This window comes from Mesoplodon densirostris, chromosome 4 (genome assembly GCF_025265405.1).
Source record: "Mesoplodon densirostris isolate mMesDen1 chromosome 4, mMesDen1 primary haplotype, whole genome shotgun sequence".
NCBI classification, from domain to species: domain Eukaryota; kingdom Metazoa; phylum Chordata; class Mammalia; order Artiodactyla; family Ziphiidae; genus Mesoplodon; species Mesoplodon densirostris.
In genome coordinates this window covers 23996456-24010533 of record NC_082664.1, presented here as the reverse complement: position 1 = coordinate 24010533, position 14078 = coordinate 23996456, and positions in this window count along the sequence as shown.

Genomic DNA, 14078 nt, shown 5'->3' with positions numbered 1-14078 from the left:
TTTGAGTTCAGGTCCTGATTTTTCTCCTAAATTCATCTGTCTCTCTCTCTCTCTCTTTTTTTTTTTTTTTTTGTACAGCAACGGCAGCAGCCTATAATCATATCTCTGTACCTGAATTTTTAACTTTCCCTACTGTCTTTTACTCACCGCCAAGAATATGCTAACTGGGGCTTCCCTGGTGGCGCAGTGGTTTAGAATCCGCCTGCCTAGGCAGGGGACAGGGGTTCGTGCCCTGGTCCGGGAGGATCCCACATGCCGCGGAGCGGCTGGGCCCGTGAGCCATGGCCGCTGAGCCTGCGCGTCCGGAGCCTGTGCTCCGCAATGGGAGAGGCCACAACAGTGAGAGGCCGGCGTACCGCAAAAAAAAAAAAAAAAAAAAAAAGAATATGCTAATTGTTCATCTCTTGTTTTAAGACAATGCAACTTTAGTCTGGGGTGCCATATCGACTCTATGGATCATCAGCCAAAGCTCTGGTTTAGCTTGTTCACTAGTGGTCTTCAAAGCTAAGATGGAAAGGGAATTACAGTTTGGATACTACAGATCTCATGACAGCTACTGATGGGATCAGTCCAGAGAGTGGCTCAAAGGAATTCATAAGTTTGACCTGGCTAAATATCCTTTGGGACTTAAAAAGCTGACCAGTTATTTGAACTGATTCATAGCCAGCTTTACTATGATCTTTTTCTTAGACTCCCTAGGCAAGTAGCTTTCATGTGATTGAGAAAGCCAAAAACCTCAAAGAAAGGAGGATTCAGGTATCTAATGAATCAAAACTCTCTCTCTCTCTCTCTCTCTCTCTCTCTCTCACACACACACACACAAAGCATCTAGGAACTCAAATCCCAGGGGTGGGGTATTTCTCAACCTCAGAGGCACGGTCCTCTTTTGTTTTGTTCCCTCTTCTTTCCATAATCAACTAAATGGGGTTTGAAAGTAATTGGAGCCACATGGATTGTTGTGCTTCAGATTTTGTCAATTATATAAAACTTACTTTCTTTTCTTCACTTTCCTCTAAATTTGCACTTTTACCATATACATGGTATATGTTGAATCTCATTACAATAGAAACCTTTGAAAGACAGACATCCCAAACTTCTCAATCATGATTATTTTTTATTTTTTCAGATAATACACAATACAATAAGTTTCCCTATAACAAAATTATCTGGACAGTCCTTGGGAATTAGTCTGAAAGAAATTGATAACCAGAAGCAAACAAATAATCTGAGAAGAAACTAAGTCTTGCCATTGACATAGCACTCATTTTCTTTTTTTTTTTAATTGGGGTATAGTTGTTTTACAATGTTGTGTTAGTTGCTACTGTACAGCAAAGTGGAGTTCCCTGTGCTATACATTAGGTTCTCATTTTTTATCTATTTATACCTATTAGTTAGTGTATATATGTCAATCCCAGTCTCCCAATTCCTCCCACCCCACCCCTTTCCCCCTTGGTATCCATACATTTGTTCTCTACATCTGTGTCTCTATTTCTGCTTTACAAATAAGATCATCTATACCATTTTTCCATTGTATATATGTACCACATCTTCTTTATCCATTTGTCTGTCAGTGGGCATTTGGCTTGCTTCCGTGACCTGGAGCACTCATTTTCTTAATATTTATACCATTCCGTAAGTTCTGAGTATTATTTACTGATTTACTTGGAGATACAATATACAGGAATGTTTTCATGTACACCTCACTTTGCCCTCCATACCGTCTCCTGGTTCCATTACTAGTTTATATAAATGATTCTATCTCCCTTGTATAAAATGAGGCTGTTGGCCTATGTTGTCACTAAATTCTTTTCTGAGCCCCCAAATCTCTGATTCTCCTCTAAGAAGCTCAAAGATTCGCATTCTTCAGGATATTTCATGAACCTTCCCTACCAAGTTCAAACTACTCCACTTAATTCAGGTAAATTCATTCATTTAGTCATTTAACAAATAAATATTGCACATCTACCTATGTTCTAGGCATTCTGCTAGACACTGCCCTTAAGAAGTTCACAGTCTAGGGCCTCCCTGGTGGCGCAAGTGGTTGAGAGTCTGCCTGCCGATGCAGGGGATACGGGTTCGTGCCCCGGTCTGGGAGGATCCCATATGCCGCGGAGCGGCTGGGCCCGTGAGCCATGGCCGCTGAGCCTGCGCGTCCGGAGCCTGTGCTCCGCAACGGGGGAGGCCACAACAGTGAGAGGCCCGCATACCGCAAAAAAAAAAAAAAAAAAAAAAAAAAAAGAAGTTCACAGTCTAGAATCTTATATGTTTTATATTTGATGCATATTTATTTTTAAAGAGGATGTATACACTCTTATGTAACACATCATCCATTTTGTTTATGTGCATCAGTGCAAATATGCCCAACTTGGTCTAGCGCGCTTAAAACTAAAGACATCAGACTTCCCTGGTGGCCAGTGGTTAAGGATCCACCTGCCAATGCAACAGACATGGGTTTGAGCTCTGGTCTGGTAAGATCTCACATGCCACGGAGCAACTAAGCCCATGCACCACAACTACTGAGCCCGCATGCCACAACTACTGAAGCCCACGCGTCTAGAGCCCGTGCTCCACAACAAGAGAAGCCACCGCAATGAGAAGTCCGCACACCGCAACAGAGTTGCGTGTGTTACCCCTGCCTGCCACAACTAGAGAAAGCCCGTGCGCAACAACGAAGACCCAATGCAGCCAAAAATAAATAAATTTATTTATTTATTTTAAAAAAACTAAAGACATCTTCAAGTGCAAAAGAATATTTTATGAATTTTGGCCCCATTAAACAAAGAGGTTGAGACAATCTATATATTTAGCATAAAAATGAAACATTAACTAATAGTTTATTCAAGCAAATTAAGGAAATACTATAGATATTTTTCTTAAAATTTTCAGGTAAGATAGAAATCAATAATTCAAATCCCTGATTGTGAATACAATTGGAATGAAATTCAAATGAGATTTGAGGAATATATTTGACAATAAGTTATTTCTCACTAATCCTTAACAATTACCAATTATTACATTTGTGCAGAAGTCCAGTATAAGGTTAGATCAATTAGGCAAATAAATTCAGATTTCATTCTGATAACTTTTTAAATGAAATTCTAGTAGGTCTTAAAGTCCATTAGTTAGATTTAGAATTCTAATCTAAGTGCTATGAAACCCTATAAAGTGAGCTTATGAGTTAGCTTATCAGCATTCCTAAGTATGTCAGAATATTATCTTTTTATTGTTCTCCATTCTATATATTAGGAAACATAGAGCTGATCATAGGTATAGAAATTTTAACTACATCAGATTTAAGAAACATTAGACAGACCAACCTGCCTCTGAATATTTCCCCAACCTACAGAAAATCATCTAATTTCTCCATTAAAGGTGGCTTCTTTTGGGTTCAGACACTGAGTCATCAAGGGTGGCCTGATTACAATAATGATGTCCATTCATTGAGTGCCTAGTCCGTTCTAGACACTGTGGCAAGTGCCTAACATACTTATTCCCCAAAACATCTGTGTAAAATGAAATCTTTTCCCAGATGAAGGAAGCGAAGGTAGAGTGGTCACCTAGCTAATAAGTACTGAAGCCAATATTTAGCCCGTATGTTCTTCCACTATGCCACCTTGAGTCACTGTATTAAGCCATTATCACTTTTGGTGGTCTATCATACAGAATTTTATGATATTACACTTCAAGATAGCTGAAAATTATGAGAGAAATATTTTTTATTGAAGTACCATTGATTTACAATGTTGTTTTAGTTTCTGGTGTACAGCAAAGTGCTTCAGTTTTTTATATATATATTTATACTTTTTTTAGTATATATATATACATATATATATACTTTTTCAGATTCTTTTCCATTATAGGTTATTAAAAGATATTGAATATAGTTCCCTGGGCCATACAGTAGGACCTTCTTGTTTATCTATGAGAGAAACATTTTTAATAGCAGAGAAAAAATCAAGTGATACATCTGGGGAATGGGTCATTTATCATGGTGATAGTGATAGAATTGGTCTCTTTAGAGAAGAGTGGTAGAAAAAAGGTATACACAAGGCTGCACAATTTTGAGGACATTAATATAACAATAATTATTATAGCTAGCCTTCACTGAGGACTTAAGGGTGCCCATTCACTGTCCTAAGTATCACACATATCTTATCTGATTTAAACTCCCTAGATCAGAGAAGTGTCTCAAATTTGGAGAAATCTCAGGGAATCATGGTGACAGGGAAACTAAGACTTGCCAAACAAACTTTGTCTACTTCAAGGACATTCCTTTAGAGAGCTACCTTGAAAAGCCACCTTGTGATTATCTGGACACATCACAGGCTTCTAATCTAGGACCTACAATCTTAAAAAAAAAAAAAAGCTTATAATAGCCATTCTAATAGATACGAGGGGATATTTCATTGTGGTGTTGATTTGCATTTCCCTAATAATTAGTGCTGTTAAACACCTTTCCATGTGTCTGTTGGCCATCTGTAGGTCTTCTTTGGAAAAAATGTCTATTCAGCTCCTCTGCCCATTTGTTAATTGGGTTGTTTTGTAGTTTTTGTTGTTGTTGAGTTGTATGAGTTCTTTATATACTATTTTGAAGGGTATTATGCTAAGTGAAATAAGTCAAATAGAGTAACACAAAAACTGTATGATTTTATATATTTTTTAATATGTGAAATACTAAATACATTAAAAAGCAAACAAACAAAACAAACAAGAATGAAAACAAATGCATAGATACAGAGAACAGAGTAGTGGCTACCAGAAGGGAAGGGAGTGGGGAGAAGGCAAAATGGGTAAAGGGGGTCAACAGTATGGTGATGGATGAAACTAAACTTTTGGTGGTGGTGAGCGTTCTGAGGTGCACACAGAAGTAAAAATAAAATATTGTACACATGAAACTTACATAATGTTATAAACCAATTTAAAAAGTACTTATATAATGAGCAGGGACAGATCCAGGTTTGTTAGGCCTAAAGTTTATGTAAATCGGGGGTCCTTATTTTTAAAAAACACACAAAATTGTGAATACAAAATTGTTTGTGAAAGCACACAGTGGTTATAACTAGTTGTGGTTAGATTATCTCATATTTTCAAAATTTACAAACACATGTGATCATGTGAACACACTGTAAGAGCTCTTGCCAGAGACTTGGAAGGGGTTTGTGTGAGGGATCTTAAAGCTTGAGTCTCACTGGATTCACTGCCTCTCACAATGAACAAGAGTGAAGTGAGTACATTCAGCAGAATGTCGAAAAAGTAGTCATCAATGAAGTTGTAAGTGAAGGGAGGAGATCCTTCAAATTAACCACTTGCAGCCCATCAATTTAACAAAATGAACTTTATACCCAATAGATCTTGGGAACTGAGATAAATGTCACAACTGATCATCCAGCTGGAGACTGAGGCACATGTAATCAGGTTCAAAAGTGAGGGTAAAGGTACTTGACTGGCATAATGACAGAGTGGCTTATTGTTACACTCCTTAAACCCCTTCTGGGAAGCAGCAACCACCTCTCCCGCCTGAATGTATCAAAACACATCAGAGCGTTGGACAAACAACTCAGACGTTTCCCACATTTCCATTCTTGTATATTGACCCAAGGGATAGGGAGCAGCAAGGCCTGGTGAGGCAGTGAGCATCCTGTTACACATGACCCTCCCAACAGTGCACAATTCATTTCTTGAATTGCTATCACACCCTGGGCCCCTTTGTTTCTGAATAACAGACTCATTTTTCCCTCCACCTTGTAAAATCCACTTAGAAGAAATTTAATGCAGTCAGAGAGCATTAAAAAAAATTCCTTAGTGGGACCACCCATTAATAATGTTTCCCTAGAAGAGATAAAGAAAAATGAAGTATAGATACAAGAATCAAAGAGATCAGGTGAACGAGATTCTAATGGCTTTCATAGAGAATGACCTAATGAAATGCACTGGCATGGTTTTCCTTTCAAAAGCAATCTTGAAATGAAAGAAAAATATCTTAGGCAGGCTGAAACATACATTTTTAGATGATGGACACAGACTGACTTCCTTATTTGCACCCTTAGAGTTTTCGGAAGGCCAAAGAGATTGAACCCTTCCCTGCTGTTTATTTGATTTGGTCTGAGTTGAAGCCAAGAGATGTGGTGATGGAAGTTTTGGAAAAACAATTAAAAAGAAATGTATGCAGTGGTTTTTCTGGGATCCTAATTAACTGGCCCATTTCTAGGTAACATTAGGGAAGTTGTGGGCAGTGATTATTATCTCTTTAAAGTCCTAATTAAAACGTCAAACTGTAAGATAGAATGTCTTCAAAGCTGCATGTAATTTGATTGTGTTGGCTTACTGGGAAAATGGCCTTGGAAATACAAATAAACCAGCCACTAAAAAGATCCCAGAAGTCCAGGCTTTATTCCAGAAGTATAATCTGTTGAACCAATAGCATTTCATAACTAACCACTCACCAAGTGGTAGACATCCAAATGTCAAAGCCAGTTTCATAACACGGTTAACACATAACATGCTGCACAAGAATGCCTCGCCATGGCACACTTGGGTTTCAAAAGGATGTTTGGGGTTAGTTCACCTACAAATTCTTATCAGCCAGCTTTAAATGTTCTCATTTGATGAGTTTCAGAAATGGCTGGCACCCTATCCACTCTTTGATTAGCTCTAAAAGAATTCCCGCATACAATGGCAGATTTCTGTTACCCTCAAGCATTAAGATCTCAGGCAGACTGGAATCCCTATCACATCTGTGCATGACCATTAGTAAAGCTGTCCTTCACTTAAGAAGGTTATGACACTTTGGAATGCAAATAACAAAAAAGCCAATCAAAAAATGGCTTAAACAATCAACACTCCTGTTGTATATCAAGTACAGCAGTTGATTCATACAGCATCTCAACAAGTCAACAATGATCCACTTTCCATTTTTCCACACTGCCACTCTCAGTGTGCCAGCTGCTCCCCTCACTGTCACACTTTGTTTGCATGAGCTCCAGCATCACCCCCTCATATAACCACATCCAAAGGGAGAGAGACAGGAATGTTGCCTTTCATGCATATCCTTTTATCCTTTTCTGGACACCCCGCAGCAGGCTTGCCATAACATTTCCTTGCCCATAATTGCATCACATGCCCACGCCTAAACCAAACAGTGTCAAAGGGAACTACTACGACTGGAGTCGCTTAATCAAGGCTCATCTACTACCCCCACAGCTAAGGGGAAATCCAGTCTCCCCCAATGCACATGTCATACTGATGCTGCAAAACAAATCATAATTCTCTTTGCAATGGAAAAACATGGAACAGTGTCCACCCCAGAGGTGGCATGTCTATTGCACCAGTGGCAGTAGGGTTGAACACTGAGTTGCATTTCCAGTGGTGGGTAGATTTACTGACACATTCACTCATATTCTCTCTTCTGTCCCCACTCATGGCAACACTTATACAAAATACCTAGTCGAGAGCTTTGGCCACGAATACAAGAAGAAAACTATTCACACCTTAGAACTCATCCATTCATTCACTTGTTTATTCACAAATGTAGTTTGAGCATCTACTAGGTGATGGGCCCTGTATTAGAGATATAACAAGTCAGACATGGTCTTTAAAAACAGAAAGCTTATAGTTGAGTGGGGAGAATACATAAAGGCAAACAGGCAGAATAGTATCATAATCCCTGATGGGGAAAACACAGTACAGTAAAGTACCTGAATACTATAGTATCGTGAGTGCTTCGATAGCAGAAGTCCTGGGCACTATATAGATGCACAGAGAAGATGTACCTCACCCAGTCTCCTAGAGGAAGAGATTCCTGAGGTAAGAAATGAAGAATGATATGAGGATGGGTTGTAAGTAGAAAGAGTTAAAAGGAGACTAAATGAACTCCACAGCCTTGGCCCTCATCTAATTAATACTGAGTAATTATTTCAAAACTTCTCATATATATACACCACTAATTTCTCAAGGGTACCTATACCACTAAAACAGGGATTCTTAATTTGAGATATGTAGATGTAATCCAGAAGATTAATGAATTTGGAGAAGAAAAAATACATCTTTATTTTCATCAGCCTCTAACTGAAATTTAGCATTTTCTTCAATAATAAATATGAGCAAAAACACCCCCACAGTAGTGTTATCATCACCCATGACTTTGGTAACAATAGAAATCATAGGTATTTCATATTCTCTACAAGATGATGCAGGTGTATCAAAAAAGTGTTCACAATTGTGGCACTTAATGACTACTGCTAGATATTGTTTTTAAAGCATTTATTTTAAAGAACATGATTTTTTTTAACATTTTGACTGCTGTATTTCAATATAATTGGCTTCCTTTTTGATTCTATATATTTTATTTTATGCATCTAAAAGCAATAGTCTGAGAAAGGGTTCATAGATTTCACCGGACTAATAGGGGTGCATTTCTTCCCAGGTCAGACTCAGTACTTGTACATGAGAGACTTGTGAAAGCTATGAATTTAACTTTTGTTGTAATTGTGCCTTATGCCCAACTAAATTTTATATTTGATTCTCAGCAATGATAGCCCAGTGGCTCTAAAAAATATTATTTTAGGGCTACAATAAAGGTCCCTGAGTCTCTGGGTTTGTTGTTTTCTTTCTGTAAGAACTTCAGAACGATCAGAAAATCTACCCCACACAAAGTCCTTGTAGCCATCATTACCACCATAATGGTCAGCTTCTTAGGCACATGCTGTAGTAGGCATTTCACCACAATCAACATTGGTGATAATTTGATTAAATGAGATGTGACTGCACGCCATGGATTACTAGTACCTAATTTCAGCATTGTATTCAAGTATAAAAACATGACCAAACCAATGCTCAAATCCCCATTTGGAGTGTCCATTTCTCAGGACCACATGTGGAACCAATATTTGTATCAGTCAGCGTCCAAGCAGGATCTAGAAACCACATCAGTTATATGAACAGAGAGAATTTAATATAAATTTTTTTAAATTTTATTGTAAACTTAACTAAAAAGGCAAGACTAGAACACTGTGGCAAGGTTCAGTAAACCTGTTGTACAAAGAGCCAGATAGTAAACATTTTCAGTCATATGGTCTGCATTGCAAGTACTTGACTCTTATAAAGCAGCCATAGATAACACAAACACGTTTGCCTGCCACTGCATTAAAGATTCATGGAAGTATCAGAAGCAGGAGGCAGCCACACACTTTCGCCTAGCAGAACAAATAGGAGAGGCTGGAATTTTTAAAATCCTGGATCTAGAGGAAAGACCCAGTGCAGATGAAATTCAGACTTCTGAGAAGGTGCTAGCTGGTGCTGCTATCTCTGAGGTGGTGCCATAACCTAACTCTGCCAGCGTTGGAAAATCTGAAAAATGAATTCAGCGGTTGTTATGGGAAGATAATGCTGATGCAAAGGTGAAGAAGTATGGCACAGTCATAGAAAATAAACAGGAAGCCCATATACAACAGACAGGAAGGGAAAAAAATCCCTTCTCCCTCCCCCCGCCTTGCCATCTCCCTCTAGTGGCCTCTTTTGGTATAGCCTAGCAGGGAGCCAAGTGCCACGCTGAAATGTGGTTTGGAAAGTCTTAGCTTCACCATCACAAAGTGGAGTTTAGAAGACTGGGCTTGGAGCTAAGAAACAATAGCTTTATACCTGGCACAGGAGTTGGTTTATAAGCTTCACAGACTGCTAAAGGATATTCAGTATATAAAAACCAGTTCAGAATGAACTGGCTCAACTTTTACATGAACTCTGATTACTGAATAAGCCCATTAAGTAGTCTACCTGAACTCTTTACCTCAGTAAACATTCATTTTTACCAAAAGAGTATTAAGAAGTATTGTCTCCCTTGTTACCAATTTGAAAGAAGAGAAAGAACTATAGTCAGTAAAGGCAATGACTCTATTCAGGTCACTTTTAAAAAAGAAGAAGGCACCAAAGCTGAGGCTAGTTCTCCTGCTATTATAATTACCACTTCTGGGCATATACAGATGGTACCATAATCTCTTCAAAATCTACTGGGAAATTAAAAAAGAATACTAAATTAATGGAGCATTTTTAATAAAATAGTAATGTTTTTTAATGGAGTCCTTCATTGCTATGGGTGGCAGAAATGGACTGGAGACAGAGAGATGATAATTAGTTAGCTAATTTCTTTACAGAAACTAGTCTCTGGTAAAAAGGACCACACATTTTTTGCCCTAGGATAATCTCCACTATTAATAATCATAGGGATTCTGAGGAATAAAAGAAAATAAAGTACACTCCAGGTTGACATGCCATGGTTGGAGGATCCATCAAATATTCCAGATTCCAATTTTCCCAAGGATGTTTACACCAAACAACACAGCAGACCATGTGATATTTGGAATTTCTTTTCTATCTCTCATGCTGTGTCTTTGAAGAAAGAAAAAATAAAACCTTTGCAAAATTATATTACCTTCTTGAAACTATCTCTGATTAGTATCATTCAAGGCTTAATCACTTCCCTATACCTTGCATCACTGTGACATTTTTCTATTTTTATATGGTTTCTTCCTCAGTCACAATCAGAGGCTGTGCTAACTGCTCAGTGCCCAGCATTGCCTGAGGTACCATAGGATTCTCAGAATGGCTCCCATTGTCAAAATGTTTACTATATGGTTTGGAAAGCAGAATGGAAACATATGAAACTATTGGATTCAACAGAATGTTAAATGAGGTCATTTCTTTCCCAGCATCCTAGTTAATAGGCTTATATCTTGGCAAAGAGAAAATGAAGAAACATTCATGAGCTGAAGTATGCTGCCCAAGGTTTTAAATTAAAAATATGATTTAGATCAGGCCTTGAAGGATAAGTAGAATCTAAACCAAGGAAAGTGGAGTGAGGAAACAGCTGAGCAAAAGCACAGAAGCAAAAATAAAAATTCTGACTTAAGTGAGACAAAGGCTTATGATTTGCGAAAAGAACTGTGTGAAATAAGCTTCATAACAGTTAATGGAAGCATTCGAAAATGGTTAAGTATGAACTTGAAGCAGGAACTCCAAGTAGGCAGGATCACACATGCAGAAAGTGGGGTTTTGAAAAGATTGATCATCAGTATAAAAAATAGTTAAGCAAAAAGAGGGCAGGCCTTGTAAGGTATGTCAAACAGGGGTCTACTCTAGTGGCCCAGGCATACGTAGGTAATAATCCTACTAGAGTAGTAGCCATGAGAAGAAAGAGTAAGACTCTTGGAATCCAGAAATTGAGGTCACAGCGGAAGCTACACACCAGTAGTTGATTGCTTTGATAGCATGTTTCTCAGCACCCTGGATCCTCTTCTAGTCCATCAGCCTTACCATGTCCCTTCCCAGCCTCATATGTCAATTGCTCCAGGATCCAAAGACAGCACCGTGCCGCTGGAGGATGACGATGGACTCTTTTGAGGGTCATGCTGATCATGCTGATGCACAGCTTTTAGTCTTTTTTTCAGTGTTCCCCCACACGGTGTTTATAGATCCTAATAACTCCTAGAAATCTTCCTTTCTTTCCCCTAAACGAGGGAATGATTATCCTTCCTGCTTTATGATTTGATGGAAAACAAAGGGACACAGGAGAGCATAGCTGATCCCTTCATGCTTTCTTCTCAAACCCCCATCTCATCCAGAACATCTGGCTCTTTGCACAACAGGATACATTCTTGTCTTACCTGACTTTTCTAGTCACTACCCTCATAGCTCTTCTAAAGTATCTCCACATATTATATAGGTACTCAATGTTTTGGTTTGGTCTTGGTCTTAAGCAGTTTAGTTATATAAGGCTGTGTAATACATTTTTATACTATATCATTATAAGCTTGTTTTAGTCTATTTGTTATTTATTTATTTAATTTATTTTATTTTTGGCTGTGTTGGGTCTTCATTGTTCCACGCGGGCTTTCTTTGGTTGCGGCGAGCAGGAGCTACTCTTCCTTGCTGTGTGCGGGCTTTTCATTGTGGTGGCTTCTCTTGCTGCAGAGCACGGGGTCTAGGCGTTTGGGCTTCAGTAGTTGTGGCACGCAGTCTCAGTAGTTGTGGCTGGCAGGCTCTAAAGCATAGGCTCAGTAGTTGTGGCACATGGGCTTAGTTGCTCGGCAGCATGTGGGATCTTCGCGGACCAGGGATCAAACCGGTGTCCCCTGCATTGGCAGGTGGATTCTTAACCACTGCACCACCAGGGAAGCCCTAGGTGTTGCCATTTTGCATCTCAATAAGTGAAAGTAAACACGCTAATCTTTTGCATGTTTACATTTCTTGCTAAGGAGCTAAAGTTGCAGAAGTATATGTCTTGATAAGAAACTCTAGAATTTCTAAACTTTAAACGGCATAGAATTTACTAACAAGTAAGTAAAATTTCATAAGAGCATCTTTCTCTTTAATATGTGCTAAGAGATAAACTGTATATAGGCACAAACCCTCAGGATTTGAAATGTCACATTTTGAAAAGGCTCCTACAGTATTCCTTGAAAAATAACTTTAAAGTAAAACAGAGCCCAATCTGAAGATGCTTCTCTCTTTTTTTTTAAACAAAATGTCATTTATTCTTTAGCACAGCAATCCCAAAACAGTAATTTATAATATTGTACACTCTAATCTCAGACTATTCACAGTTAATAACCATTATCTTTTCCTGTTTGATTCAACAGGCATAGATTTTCATGAATTTTCTCTCCTAGTCTTTCAGATGGTTCCTCCCCTCCCATTCTTTAAATCAGCTTGTTCCTCATAGTATCCTACCTCTGAAAACTGTCTACTAAACATACCCAATTTCTCAATTTGTGTGTATCTAGCTGCAAGATTTTGTTACTACCTGTGATGATTGTTTAGACAAGAAAAAGATATTCATTCAATCCACCTATAAACTTACAAGAAACTAAACTTTTACTAACTACATTTGCTTAGCAACCCTGCACTATTTAAACAATGTATTCTTAAGGGCCAAGTTCCTGATATGCCCTTCTCTGCCTGGACTAGAAAGGAAAACAAAGATGGCTTGAAATATCTTTGATAATTAGAAGTAATAAATAAATAATTAGAAGAAATAAAATAGAGTTGGATAAAGAGAATATACTAAAAAATTTAATGTTATCAAAATGTGTGTATATAGTAGTTTTATATAATAAAGGCATATAGAAGGAAAATAATCAAATCATCTTAGATATATCAGGGAAGTTTAAGAATGAATACTTTGTTGCAAAGAGATATCCAGTCATTTAAATATTTTCCCTAATCACCTTCAGGTGAATGGTCCTGTTGTAAGTATCCTGGGTAGCCTATGGAGATACCCAGTAGTAGGCTCTTCTCTAAAAGAATCTGACAATTCAGTTGGAGAGAAAAAACAAGTAGAATAAATATTAAATTAAATTAGAAAAATCTATCACAGGTGCATAACTTTTGACCCACATATGTTATTTCTCAGATTTTGGCCCAAATAAACAATGATGTATAAAACCATATGGGTTTATAGAATAATTTTTAGAATAACTAATCTTGGATAAATGACAAGATAATTTTAAAAGGTGGACACATGCAATAAAATGGCATGTAGCCACTACAGTGGTATACAAAAGACAAGTTAATGACAGAACTGTTTGTGGTATGCTGGGTGGAAAATCAGGCTAAAAATTAGCAAACCTGATATGATCCCCTTGGTGTGAAAAATATACAAAAGGTCATCAACATAAAACCCACAACTAATATCATATTTAACAGTGTTAATGAAATTAGAAACTAGACGAGGGTGTCTGCACTTTCCACTTCTCTGCAGCACTGTAGTCGAGGTCTTAGCCAAGGCAATTAGATAAGAAAACTAAATAAAAGGATCCAGATGGGAAAGGAAGAAATAAAGCTATTTCTATCTGCCAATGACTTAACCTTGTAAATAGGAAATCCTCTAGGAATCCACTAAAAAACTATTAGAGCTAATCAATGAGTTCAGGAAGGTTGCAAGATATATCAAAATATGAATATTACTTGTATTTCTATACAGTAGCAATGACCAAATCAAAAATGAAGTCAAGAAAATAATTCCATTTAGAATAGCATCAAAAAAATAAAATATTTAGGAACAAATTTAACAAAGGAAGTGCAAAACT